Source organism: Meleagris gallopavo, chromosome Z, assembly GCF_905368555.1.
Source record: "Meleagris gallopavo chromosome Z, MGAL_WU_HG_1.1, whole genome shotgun sequence".
NCBI classification, from domain to species: Eukaryota; Metazoa; Chordata; class Aves; order Galliformes; family Phasianidae; genus Meleagris; species Meleagris gallopavo.
Genome location: NC_139435.1, coordinates 23,677,213 through 23,689,438, shown reverse-complemented (window position 1 = coordinate 23,689,438; position 12,226 = coordinate 23,677,213). Strand labels below are relative to the sequence as shown.

The following is a 12,226-nucleotide window of genomic DNA, read 5'->3' as shown; positions in this document are numbered from 1 at the left end:
ATATATACATACCAAGAAACTAGTGTCCTACCAGTAAAAACACTTGTTTATATTTATAGAATCTCTGAAATTCAGCTTAGATCTCCTAATTTGCTTTAATGCTTCCAGTTTCTCACTGCAAATTATCTTTAGAAAACTCTTTTGAAAGGAGGGACCTACTCTGTTTTACTTAGTATATAGCACATATCTGTAAATCCGCTGTGAACTGTATGCACATTTTCTATTAAATGGCTAAGTTTAAACATTTCTAAACCTTTTGTATCTCTTTACCAGAGATATGGAATTTTGTTATATAGAATTCTTTCAAAACTACACTTAAAATGCTAGACAATTCATGCACAGGCTTGTCTAAAGATGTATTATCTTTCCTTAGCCTTGTTGACACATTTTGGTAAGGAAAAAAAGAGAAAAAAAGACAATGTGTTGGGTACTTCATACCATCCTGGAACAAACCTTCCAGGTTCATATTTTCTAATGTTAGTTTCTAACATACAGTCAGTAGTGCAGCATGCTCTGCTCACCACTGGCGTGCTTTGTTAATACAGTGGAAGTATTTCAAAACCTGAAAATCAGTCATCAAGAGCTACTGCTATTTTGATCCAAATATTTTATCTTTGCTCAATCACAGTACTTCCTGTTTGTTTCATAATGAAACAAGATGTTTTCTTCTTTCCTCACCTCCTCCTTCTGGACTGGCATCAAGCATCAGCTGAAATGAGATGGAGCAACATGCAGCATTGAGGAGAAGCCACATCTCTACTGGGCACAGCTGTTGAGACTGGGGGCAAAATGAAGTCTGTAAAAGCAATGCCCATGGATGAATGAGTTTTATGTCTCTCTTAAGAATATACAGAAAACTCCACAAAAGTATTAACTATGTCTTCTTTGAGATTTGTGAGTGCTTAGGTGCCAAGGAAGAGAGACACAAACTGCCAGTAGTGGCTGGACACTGATAAGGAGATCTTACTGAAATTTTAGGTTTTCTCTAATTTTTATTATTTTTGTTAAAGATAGACTAATGAGGAGCTTGCTCAGCCTCTGCCATGAGTTGTAAGTAGAAGACTTACATTAAGATTTATCCAGTTTTCTTGTGATGGAACAGCAAATAAAGCAAATGAGGTTTACTGCCTGAAATTATGTGGTTTTGCCCACATCAATGGTCTTAGATAGACTAATTTAGGACCTTCCTCTGATGAATAACCTCCCTTGGTCATAGTGCCACAGAAAAGAGCCTGGCTACCTTCAGTTTCACTTCAGCATCTTATGTTTCAATGTGAGCAATGTGCAAACGGCCTACATTTACATGTCTGCTAAGAGCCTGCATGAGATCTTCTGATGGGGGAGGAAGGAAATCGGTGAGGGATGTGGGACTGTGGTGCCGGAGTAGGTATCACACTATTTATGAGGAGCAAGCACTGCCTCTCTACCACCCGGGACCTGTGGGCTTTGCAGTGTGATCAGGCCAGCTCTGGGGCTACAGAGCAAACACTGCTGCGTCCATGCTGCAGCTGAGCTAGGGCATGTGAGATGGGAATTCAGCCTGCCTGCATGCATATGTCTAGGACTACGTGTCAGTATACATATAAGTGTCTGTATGTACAGCCACTTATCAGACAGTTTTATTTAAAACCATTGCTATAATTAAAACAGCATTGTGCTCAAGCAGGCATTTCCTGTATTTCTTTTTCTAATACATAACCCAGATGTTTTACAAGCCAAAGACACAGTTGATCACTTTTCATAATGACACTGATACAGATATCCAGCCCCAGAGACTAAACCTAGGGCTTCTCCAGCAAACCACAAGTTACATTCTGCAGCAGTGAGACTGCATGCAAAAAGCAAAGACATTTTTAAGGATGAACTTCTTATATCATTCACCAGAAACAGATGTCAGATGGGGAAATATCCCAAGCTAACTTTAGTAACTGAATAGCTGCATTTTGTGAGGAGTCCTATTAGCTCATTCATCTCTCTTAAGGCAACAAAAGTAGGGACAAGCAGCAGAAGTTTGGTTACAGATTTTTTACTTTTGCTCATTGTACTAGACAAGAAACTACTATAATGGTAATGTATGTTTTAAACAGAGCACAGCAAGGAAGGCATGGTTTGCACTGTGACCAAGACAGGTCACTCTCACCATCTTCTATCCAACTCTTTACTTTTTACTCTGAGACATTTCTGGGTGTACTATATAGTTCATCTGGAAAGATACAAATTACACTTGTCATTTGTTTGGTGTGGCAATTCCAGTAATTGCAACAAAAATGTAAACTGCACAAAGGCTGAAGGTATTAGCCAGACAGCAGCAGGGGTCTGTTTTTCTGCCTGCTCAGTGCTCAGCCCTGAAAAGCATTCTAGGTCTTGTTGCTGAGGTTTCTGTAAGAGTCAGCACCTATAAGTGTCACACATACCTTAGTTTTGGTATGGTGAGCAGGTGTGCAGGGTGTAGCAGACTGCTCTGTAAGAAGTATAACTGTTTCTTTAATTGTAGGCAAGCTGTCACACCCTGCAATTTCAGAAACTTGTTACAACCCATATCCACTTTGCCACGTGTGTCAAAATGCTCACTCTACAATAGTTATTTTGTAAAATTCACTGCCAGGTAGAAAGCATGACTGTGTAACCCCCAAAATACTGTTTTGCAGATAACTTCCCTTTAGGTAGTATTCTTGCTGCATTCTCATCAAAGTACCTTGACTCTACAAATAAGCAGGCGTGGGAAAAGCTGACAGCAAAGAAACATTCTCAACCAGTTAATGAAATAAATTTATCTTTCAATCTAGCTAGAGGATACAGTAATACTGAGCCATGAGATTGCCACCTTAATAACTTTCACTATTGTATTCGAAGGACTTTCACTTCCTTTCACCCCATCTTAGGCAGGATTGCAGAGCCTTTTACCTGAAGAAGTTCTACTCCTAGCCATCTGCAGTTCTTTCTGGTTTCTGCCCTGTAGACAGCCGCTGGGAGGCCTCTCCCTTTGCACACATCTTCCAGTCCCTTTATTGCCAGGGTGAAGGGAAGAAGAGCATATTCATTTCTGCAGATGGGCAAGATTTCCTTATTTAGCCCATTTCCACCAAAGGTTTCAGAAGGTTTTAGCCTAAGCTAAAGAGCACTGCCATCGGTGTTTCTGTGTGAAAGAAGAGCCTCCTTACCCTCTCAGTGCACACTGGTGACTGTCACTCCTCCTCCTCTCTTCCACTGTGCTTTCACTGAGACACACAGGAATGTCATTTCTTAGGAAGATCCCCTAACAAGTCCTACTCGTAGTCCTATCCTTATTTAATCAGGTCACCATATATCCATAAACAATCTGTTCTAATAGTGCTGTTACCCAGAACATCCACAACAGAAGTGTCTTAGTCAGAGTATTGTGTAACGGTAGCTGTCAGAGTGAGTCAGAAATGCCATGACACCTACAGTATCACAACAAAGTTAATGGCCATAAAACCTTCCCTTCTAATAAATGGTTAGTCATCCCAGCTCTATCCCCATAGATTCCTGGGTCTGCAGCCCAGCTGATGCAGAAATGTCAAGACAATAAAAAGAATGAAGAGCTAAAATCTATGCTTCGGGCAGGGTCAGAAGATACTTCCTCCAGCTATAGCTAAGAATTAGGTTCAGCTGTCACATTTCTGTGACACATGGTCCACATGGCAACAAGAAGCAATGAAGAACCTAATCAGGAGCCAGAGGATAGAAATTGTACCCAGGCATCTCATGGCAAGATGTCCCTAACACTAATTATGGAGTACAGAGGAATGGCAATGCTCAAGTAATAGTCACTGAAGATTGGATAGAAGGAAGGCTCTTCAGGAAAGCATATGTCTATCAACTTGCCTGAAAATACCAATCACCATGTCGCTCCTCACTGATGCTCATCTAATCTGATTTCAGAAACCTTCAGTGATGGAGACTTCCAACCCTGCCTCCACATTTGATGCCAGCCTCTTTATTTCTTCTCTTCTTCCTCTCCTCTCTCCTTCTCCTTCCCTTCTATTTTCTTTCCCTTTCCTATTCTGTGTATTTAATGATCTCTATCAGTCTAATCACTTCTAGTTTAAACTATCCAAAATCTTTCAAATTATCCTTAACAGGTTGTCTTGACATCTCATTCTCCTTCCCTGGCCTTTGTTTTTTCTTCTCTATGTTTTCTGAAATGCAGTGCATACACCATACTCCAGGCTACACTTTGTAAAAGCTGAATAAATTGACTTGGGTTATTATCCAGCTTGTGCTCTTTGGTATACCTAATAAGATGTTTGCCTTTTTTTTTTTTTTTTTTTTTTTTTTTTTTTTGGCAGCAGCAGCACAACAGAGCTAACTGTTAAATCAGTTTTTGCTCTTCTGCTTTTCACACTGGAGACAATGCTAATTGTGTCTTAGAAGTGGGGGAATAAAATAAGGCATTTTTCCCTCAAACCTTCTTTTAATATTCCAATCACTGCCAGTGACCACTAGGCTATCCAGACTGAATACACTACAGACTCAAAAACAATTGGTGGGAAAACTTGTGCTGTACCTTAACAGACTAACTAAAAATCACAATCTATGGATTTGATTTTAACATTTCACAAGCATTATGCAATCTGAATTAAAAATAGATACACTGGAAGACAGACGTTTTGAACTGGGTGGACAAGACTGTTCAGAGAGTTGTGTGCATAAATTGGAGCCACTGTTCTTGCTTTTCCCTTTTCATTTTTTCCCTGAGGTAAGTATTGCATTCATGGTCCCCAGCCAAATTCAAAAGCCTGTCATTTCATTTTTTAAAGTTCCAGTCATAACTCCTCACTCTGGTAAAGCACACGGTGAAATGAGATCCATTTAATTCCCCAAATCAAAAAACAATCACAGTTTTAACATTTAATCTATCAAGATTTAGTAATGCATATTTTTCCTGAATTATTCAAAAGCTAGTACTTCTGTTTTGTAAAGCACCCTGAGATGATTGTCTTATAATTTAAGCACAATAACATACCCTTTTCAAGCCTCCTGAAAGCAATTAATAGCTACAAGATGTGCCACCTAATCCATAAGCCTCAGTTCCTTTAAAGTCCAGCTGCAGGTGAGGATTCAATGTGATGAAAGTTAACGGCAAAATTCCTATTAGCCAGGTTCTCAATGCCTGCTTCTAATATAGTCATCATTAGCTGAGAGCTTCAGTTTGATGAGAGCAAATATCCACTAGCATCAGCTGGAACATGACTTTAATGGCAGTAAAAAGTGAGATAAGAAATTGTCCTGAGGGATAACATTAGCTGGGTTAAAACTGAGAATGTGCAAATATGAATATGAACAGCCTATCACTGATCATTTAGATGCGTCTGACTTCTGAAAATCAACAGAAGAAAACTGATGGTGTCCTCAAGCACAGTTCACAGGTGAACTAAATCACCTGACATCCTCTCCTTTAGTGCAGTAGGAAAAGGATTCTGACTCCTGTAGAAGGGAAGCTGCTGCACAGTATCACCTGACCCACACACTGTACTGTCTCGGAAATACTTGCAGGTGGGTGGGGAACGGGAAAGGGAAAGCAGTACCCAGCAGCACATTTCCCAGTTGCCTTCTGTGCCACGTGAACTCTGTGTCAACAGCTCAGGAATGGCACTAGTGCACTGCTGGCATCGATTCAGACTGCCTCCTCGTTTCTCCACTTTCCTCATAGTGAGATGAACGCGTATTTTGATAGCTCCTATAAAACGCAAGCAAAAACAAAGCACCTAATGGTGCTCTATGCAATCTTTGCCCTGAAGAACTGGTAATTATCAGCCAAGAGGATTTATATTATGAGGATTATAATCATTACTCATTTTTTTCATAATGTTTTAATGCTGGACTTAGTTACATGAGAATCTTTTTTTTTATTTAAAATAAAAACTTCCTTATTTTCCCAGACAAAATAGAAGTCATTTAAAAACACAGTTTGTTTTTATTGTAATGCTCTGCAACAGATAATAATTGAAAAAATAATGCTTATTATGTGTAAAGCATTATGAGACTGGGTGGGGACAGTCAGCACATTCTTTTTAACTTCTGAATACAGACACTTAACCACTGTCTAGTTTTCGTCAGATGCGAAGTTTTCCAATTGCCTAGTATGTAGTAGTCTTTTCAGAACTAAAAGGAGAGGCTTAAAAAAAACCCAAACAGATGATATACATTAGTTAAAAGCCATGAAGTATTAAGCTCAAATCAAAATCAAATGCTATTGCACATATTAATGATCAAATACTCTAAGAAAGGGTGGTCCTGCTGTGGGGATGTGGTATTAACCATTATGTTACAGAATCAGTGACAGCATAGGAGTATTTATTACTCATAAGTATCTCTTAAGGGATTAACCTGGAAATTTTGTTTTGCTATGTGTTGATTTCATTATTTAAGGCACTCATGAGGTTGAAAGTAATGCACAGGTCTTCCTTTAGCACTTTTATTTCACATTTTTTGAGATCTTGTAGTGTTCAGTCACATCCTGCCTTGTCATTGTTAATAAGCAGGATGAGGGATGCACTTCTAAAAGTGTTAACCAAATTTGAATAGTTTCCCTAGGAGAAAATGAAAATGCTCAGACATTACAGCATCCTCTACCTGGGAGGTAGGAGCACAGTGCTAGGATAAGGAGGTATCTAGGCCGAAGCCCCCTTTATACGTTAATCCCAGCTCTTCCCAACACTTAAGGCCATGGGTAAAAAAGAGGACTGCTTCTGTTCCTGGTCTTTCTGTATCAGAGAAGGCTTTCAGCGAGGAAGAGCTGAGTTTTGTCACAGCCAGTGATGCTGTGACAAAACAGAAGCAGGGTTTTATGTGATGGATATCAACACCACTCACATGGGGCAAGCCCTCTCCAGAGCTCCTCAACCCTGCTTGTACTAGCTGGGTACCTGCACAAATCCCACCCCATGGTGGAGATGTTTTCCCTCTCGTTTTTCTGTTTTCCTGTTTACTCCGCAGCTAGGCTCTCACGGGGCCCAGAGAGACACACTGTCCTCTGGCTCTACTTCTGCAGCTCACCTCGACCTCATCTACTCCACAGAAGGTTACAAATAACTCCCAATTAGGCCAAAAGAAAACTTAATGCATAAACTGAGCCAGAGGTTCACTCAGAGTTTACAAGTCATGCCCTAGCTCGCTGAGGCTGCCTGCTCCTCTCTCTCCGTCTGAGAAGTCTGAGGCCAAATACCACGATTTTTAGCTCTTTGGAACAGGTCTCCACCATGAACCATCACCTAATTATCTTTCATAAATCCTTCAAAACTTTATACAATACTTCATTGTAGCCTCCTACAACGTGTACCAACTATTTAATTAAATACTTCAAGTGTAATTTATCTCTATAAGTAATTTAATCCTATTTCAATTATTTTTGTGGATAGACCATGACGAGCACGCTATAAAAAAGGAGTCTTTCACCAACTCAGGAAACATAATATAGGAATGACTCTATCCTAGCAAAACCAGTTAAACCAGCTTTTTCTGCCAAAGCATAAACAAACCTGAGCACAGTGGAGAGCATAAACTCCAAATTTTCCTTGGTTCAAATCCTGGATACTGCAGTTGACAAAATTAGGTAGAAGACTTATGCCTCATTCTGCAGAAAATGAACAGATTCAGAGCAAGATAGAGTGCTGAAGCTGTTATCATCAAGTGAATTAGATATGGGAAATCAGCCTTCAAAATCCTAAGAATTACAGCTTTCACTGATCAAATATTTGTGGAACGTTTAGACTTTCTTCATTTTCACTCTTCATTAATTTGCCATCAAATCAGTGATGATAACCAAAACACTGAGTATTCATAGCCTGCAGAATTTCTGTGCAATTGAAATGTAAGTGCTCTTGCACTTCAGCCTTTTATACTGCTTTGCAAGACATTCATCAACTGCTAGAGAACTGTATAAGACTATTTCTTCCTATAGATTAAATTATTAACTGTAGCGGGAAGTTGAAGGGGAGGAGTTAGCATCAAATTCACATCCTGCAGATCAGGAAGGGCATTATATGTCACATCTCTATATACGTGCTTGTGCTCACAGGGTCCTGGGCTCTGGGGCAGTTTCATGGCTTGGGGGAGGCAGGGTGATCCAGTCTGAAACACACCTTGCACCTGGATCAGTATGCATGAGTGACCACCCTGATACTTCCCTAAGCTTACTAATGCCCTGGTGATTACTACATAGGACGTGCTTTAGCATAAGGTGAGTAAGGGCATTGGCTGAAACTCCTGCATCAGAGGACAGATGCAGGTGCAGGCAGCTTATGGCCTCACAGCAGCCACGCTGCACAGTGGACAACAGCCTCTGAGCCATAGAGCTGAGGATCCTCTGGCATTACTGCAGATAGACACAGACGGAAGAAGGTGCCATCGAACTCTCACACTCAGAGAAGGATTCACTCCACACAGGTCGAGTGAGCTGGAGACTTGGACTTTACTGAGAAAGGTAGTGGGTACAAGTTCATGGCTGAGATTGAGGAAGCATCCCCCAGTGAGGAGGAGTGTGGAAGTCAAGGAGGTCTCTGCCTTCAACCAGCCAACATGATGCTCACGTGGGAGTTGGGAGATGAAGGAAGAGACAGAAAGGGGAAAATATGTAGCTTCTCACTCAGCAAGATCCAGAACTGGGAATTTCATCATAAAATCTAAATCCTGTATCAGCCAGGACACAGAACAATTCCCAGTAGCAGGGAAAATGAAGTCAGTCTTGATTCTGTACCTTTCAGCAGTAGCCCCATGTTTGCAGTGGACTCTTCTATCAACAGGCTCAGGAAATCAGGGCAGGACTGCCAGGTTCAATGTTGTGTGTGGGGACTTTCCCCTGTCACTCCAATGGAAGACTGGATAGGTGCAAGGATAAAACGGCGTGCAGAGGATGTAGCAAGGCCGAAGGGAGAATCTTCTGTCCTTTCTCTCCTCTCATGGTTTTTCACAGTAGACTAATGGCAAAAAATGGCTGCTGTGCACACATGGTTAATCACTTTCAAACCCTCGCAGCTCTGTTCATTTGATTTCTAAATGCAAGCTGACTAGATGCTAACTACAAAAATGTTTATGTGAGACTACTACATATCTTTAGTTTAGATGCTTCACAGATTTAAAACAAAACAAAAATTAACTTTTCTAAACCTAAATAATAACTACAACTATGTTTTTTAGCGCTGGCTTTTCTGGGTAGATGGGTAGCATGGTGGTCCTCACACTCAGGCCAAATGACTACATCAGATCTGATAAGGAGCTTATGAGTTTTGTCTCACTGTGCAGACAGCAGGAGGTGGGCTGAAAAGCTGGGAGGAGATGAGACTGGTTCCTGCCCCACTGAATAAACAGTGTGAGAACAAATAGACAGCTGTGTGGAAAGTGTGTGACTCAGAGTGGCTCAGTGTTTCTCTTCATATCCTTTCTCAGGAAGGGGAGTATTAAAAAGGTTTTCTGGTATCTCAGCTAACCAGCATACTTTTTGCATTAAACTCACTTCTTTGTGGACATTGTCCTTTGTTTCTAGGCAGACCACAATCGTGCTGATAAAGTAGTTACATAAAAGTTTCCTATCTGCTTTTTGACAAAGCAGTAAATAAGTAGTCCCCTTTCACCTCTATGACAATGATGACAAGAATTCACAAAAGGCGATTTGTAAACCTCTTGAGCTATAGCAAAACAGCATTTACTAAAGCTAGAGGGAGAGGTCACACAAACTATGGAAAGACCAAGTATGCTCAAAACCAGACAGACAGACACATCTCTTTCATGTGAGAGCGAGAAATGGGGCACACGACCCCTGTTCAAAGAAAGGCTCACTGCCTTGGATACCATCTACATCTTCCCAGGAACTCGTGAAAATCTCTCCTAACCCCAGCACCCTTTAGCAAAGAGCTCCATAGATCTCCTACTTGCCGAGTGGTCTCTGTCCAATGATTCTTATGTTTGGACCTGATTCTCTGAATTTCTCTGTAGATGGCATCTCACTGGCAGAGGATGCAAAGACTGACCTCTGCTACACTGTCTTCATTTCAGACTGAAACATTCTTGCCTACTTTGTCCGATCACATGGAGAAGTTACTCAACACTTTCAAACACACACCATAAATATTACTGGACTCTGTCAGAGTGTAAACTGTTAACATGACTATACCACCGTATCACCTATCACTCTCAGATGTGGAAAGAAAAAACTAGATTGAACAAGATTTAAGAGGTATCTGTTGCTTAATTTCTTTAATTTATCGGCATAAAACTGCAAGAGGTAAAATACTAATCTCTGATAAACCAGGCAAACCCAAAACAACAACTCTTTCTTTCTACTAGCTATGCAGCCTCTTTAATGCTAATTTCTCGTACTGTCTGAAATTGTTGTAAGCCAGGACTGCAACCACATAAACTGCCCGACTTTCCAGTGCCCTTGGACATCCGTGCATGTCTCTGACGCACTCTTATGCTGATACAAGCATGCAAACAACAGGATTGGTAAATTTTGCCTGGTAAAATTTTGCCCCTTTCTAGATTAGTTTCCCAAGATACATGAGTGGTTGTATCAACCTATGGGCCAGCACAGGGGGAAGGAGTGGGACAGTACAAAGTTGTGCACACACCGACAAAAGGAAAAGCTGTGACCTTAGAAGTAGTATGTTTGCTTTTCACCTTTACTACAACCAGATGGCTTTTGTAACATTTCACTCTCGTGATTACTAGAAAAGTTATAAATTCCAGGTCATCCTTTCCCATGTTATTTAGATCACTGATAAATTAAGAATATTTTGATAGAACAGGATGAGACTTCAGAAAACATCACAGTGGCAGAGCAAACTAGTCACGTCAAACACTTGAAGTGAAAAACGAAGTCAGAGGTTATTAAATGCATTATTTTGTTAAAAGGAAGGCATATATAATTAGCCAAAAAATGTGGCTAACATGCTGTATTTCATATGTGCAATGGACAGAGCAATTCAGACTAGTAACATAACAAGTTTCCAGAGAGTATAGAATTTTTTAAAAATGGATAGATTGATACTGTATGAACACTAGATTAAGTTCACTTTCTTATTTATAAAAATAACATTATGATTCAACAAGTCATTTTCTAACCTCTTAGTGCAGCTATAATTTGCATTGGTCATTATAAATATCAAGGAAATATTAAGGAAGTCTCAGAGACAGGTCATAAACTAGAGATTTGATTAGACGATCATAGATTCACAGACATTATTTCGTTTGAGGTTTTCAGACCTGGAAATTTTGGAGAATGGCTCTGGCATTGGAATCATTCATATAATTTTGATGTCAGTCATCAATATTTTGAGTCAATATGTGATATCCATCTATTCAAATGAACTTGTCATTGAGACTTTCTGCTAAGATCTAAATTTCTACTTAGTTTTTTTTTTTTTTTAATATCAATTGGGGCTTAAAAAGACACTGACTAGACACACCCCAGCATTAGCAAGCATTTAGTGGTATGAACAGGATCTGATGGTTGCCACTAACTTCTTGGATTCTGAACCCTAGCATCCTATCACAACTGAGAACAGCACTATTGCTTGGACAAGTCCTAAGTTCCTAAGGAGTCATTCTTAGAGAGTTCACCCCTCCAACTGTCACAAGCCTTATCTACACTGAAGTGTTTAGATAATGTCAATAAAGCTAAGGTAATTTAAATCAACATCTGAACCTGAAATGGGCAAGATTCTCTAGCCAAATTACAGCTCAAATTCTGAAGACAGTTAATTTCTACTTTTTGGCATGTGTGAAAGTACAACCTGCCTTTTACTGACAATGGCTAACTTGGAGTATGCCTACAGTTTGGTATACATGTCACAAGACTTTGTTTCAACTACCTGAAAGAATGGTTGTGTAGACAATTTGGAGATCTCCTCACCTGCTGTCAAAATCATTTTATCTCCCTCTTTTTTCAGAATATGGTCACCTTTTTCCCCACAAAGAGCATGTGAAGTTGGGAGCACCGCTCCCTCTTGTGATGGTTGATGGACCTTTAGCCTATTAACATATTCATTGACTGAAATCTCAGTCATTCTGCTCTTCCCTCTTCTGTCTTAAAGTCTGACTGCTCTTCTTTTTACACAACTCTTGTTCCACTCATTCCTATGTCTCCACTTCCACTTTCCTCTTCTGTAGATTTGCCACAGATCTATTTAAGCATTGCACAGTACATTGGAACTCTGGCGAGTTCTCAAGAGATAAAGGAAGCACAAATTAAAAAATGCATTTCCAG

At 40.1% G+C, this 12,226-nt stretch overlaps 1 long non-coding RNA gene across 6 annotated transcripts in view; it reads right to left on the bottom strand.

Moving 5' to 3' along the window:
• The window catches only part of LOC109363940 (uncharacterized), a 44,194-nt gene that overhangs the window by 4,186 nt on the left and 27,782 nt on the right, over window positions 1–12,226 (bottom strand). For 5 of the 6 annotated variants that reach the window (XR_014880544.1, XR_014880542.1, XR_004162182.2 and 2 more), the window contains one exon: window positions 679–796. This is a non-coding gene — a long non-coding RNA (uncharacterized LOC109363940). The remainder of the gene's footprint in view (window positions 1–678; window positions 797–12,226) is intronic. The other variant, XR_014880545.1, reaches the window with a different exon arrangement.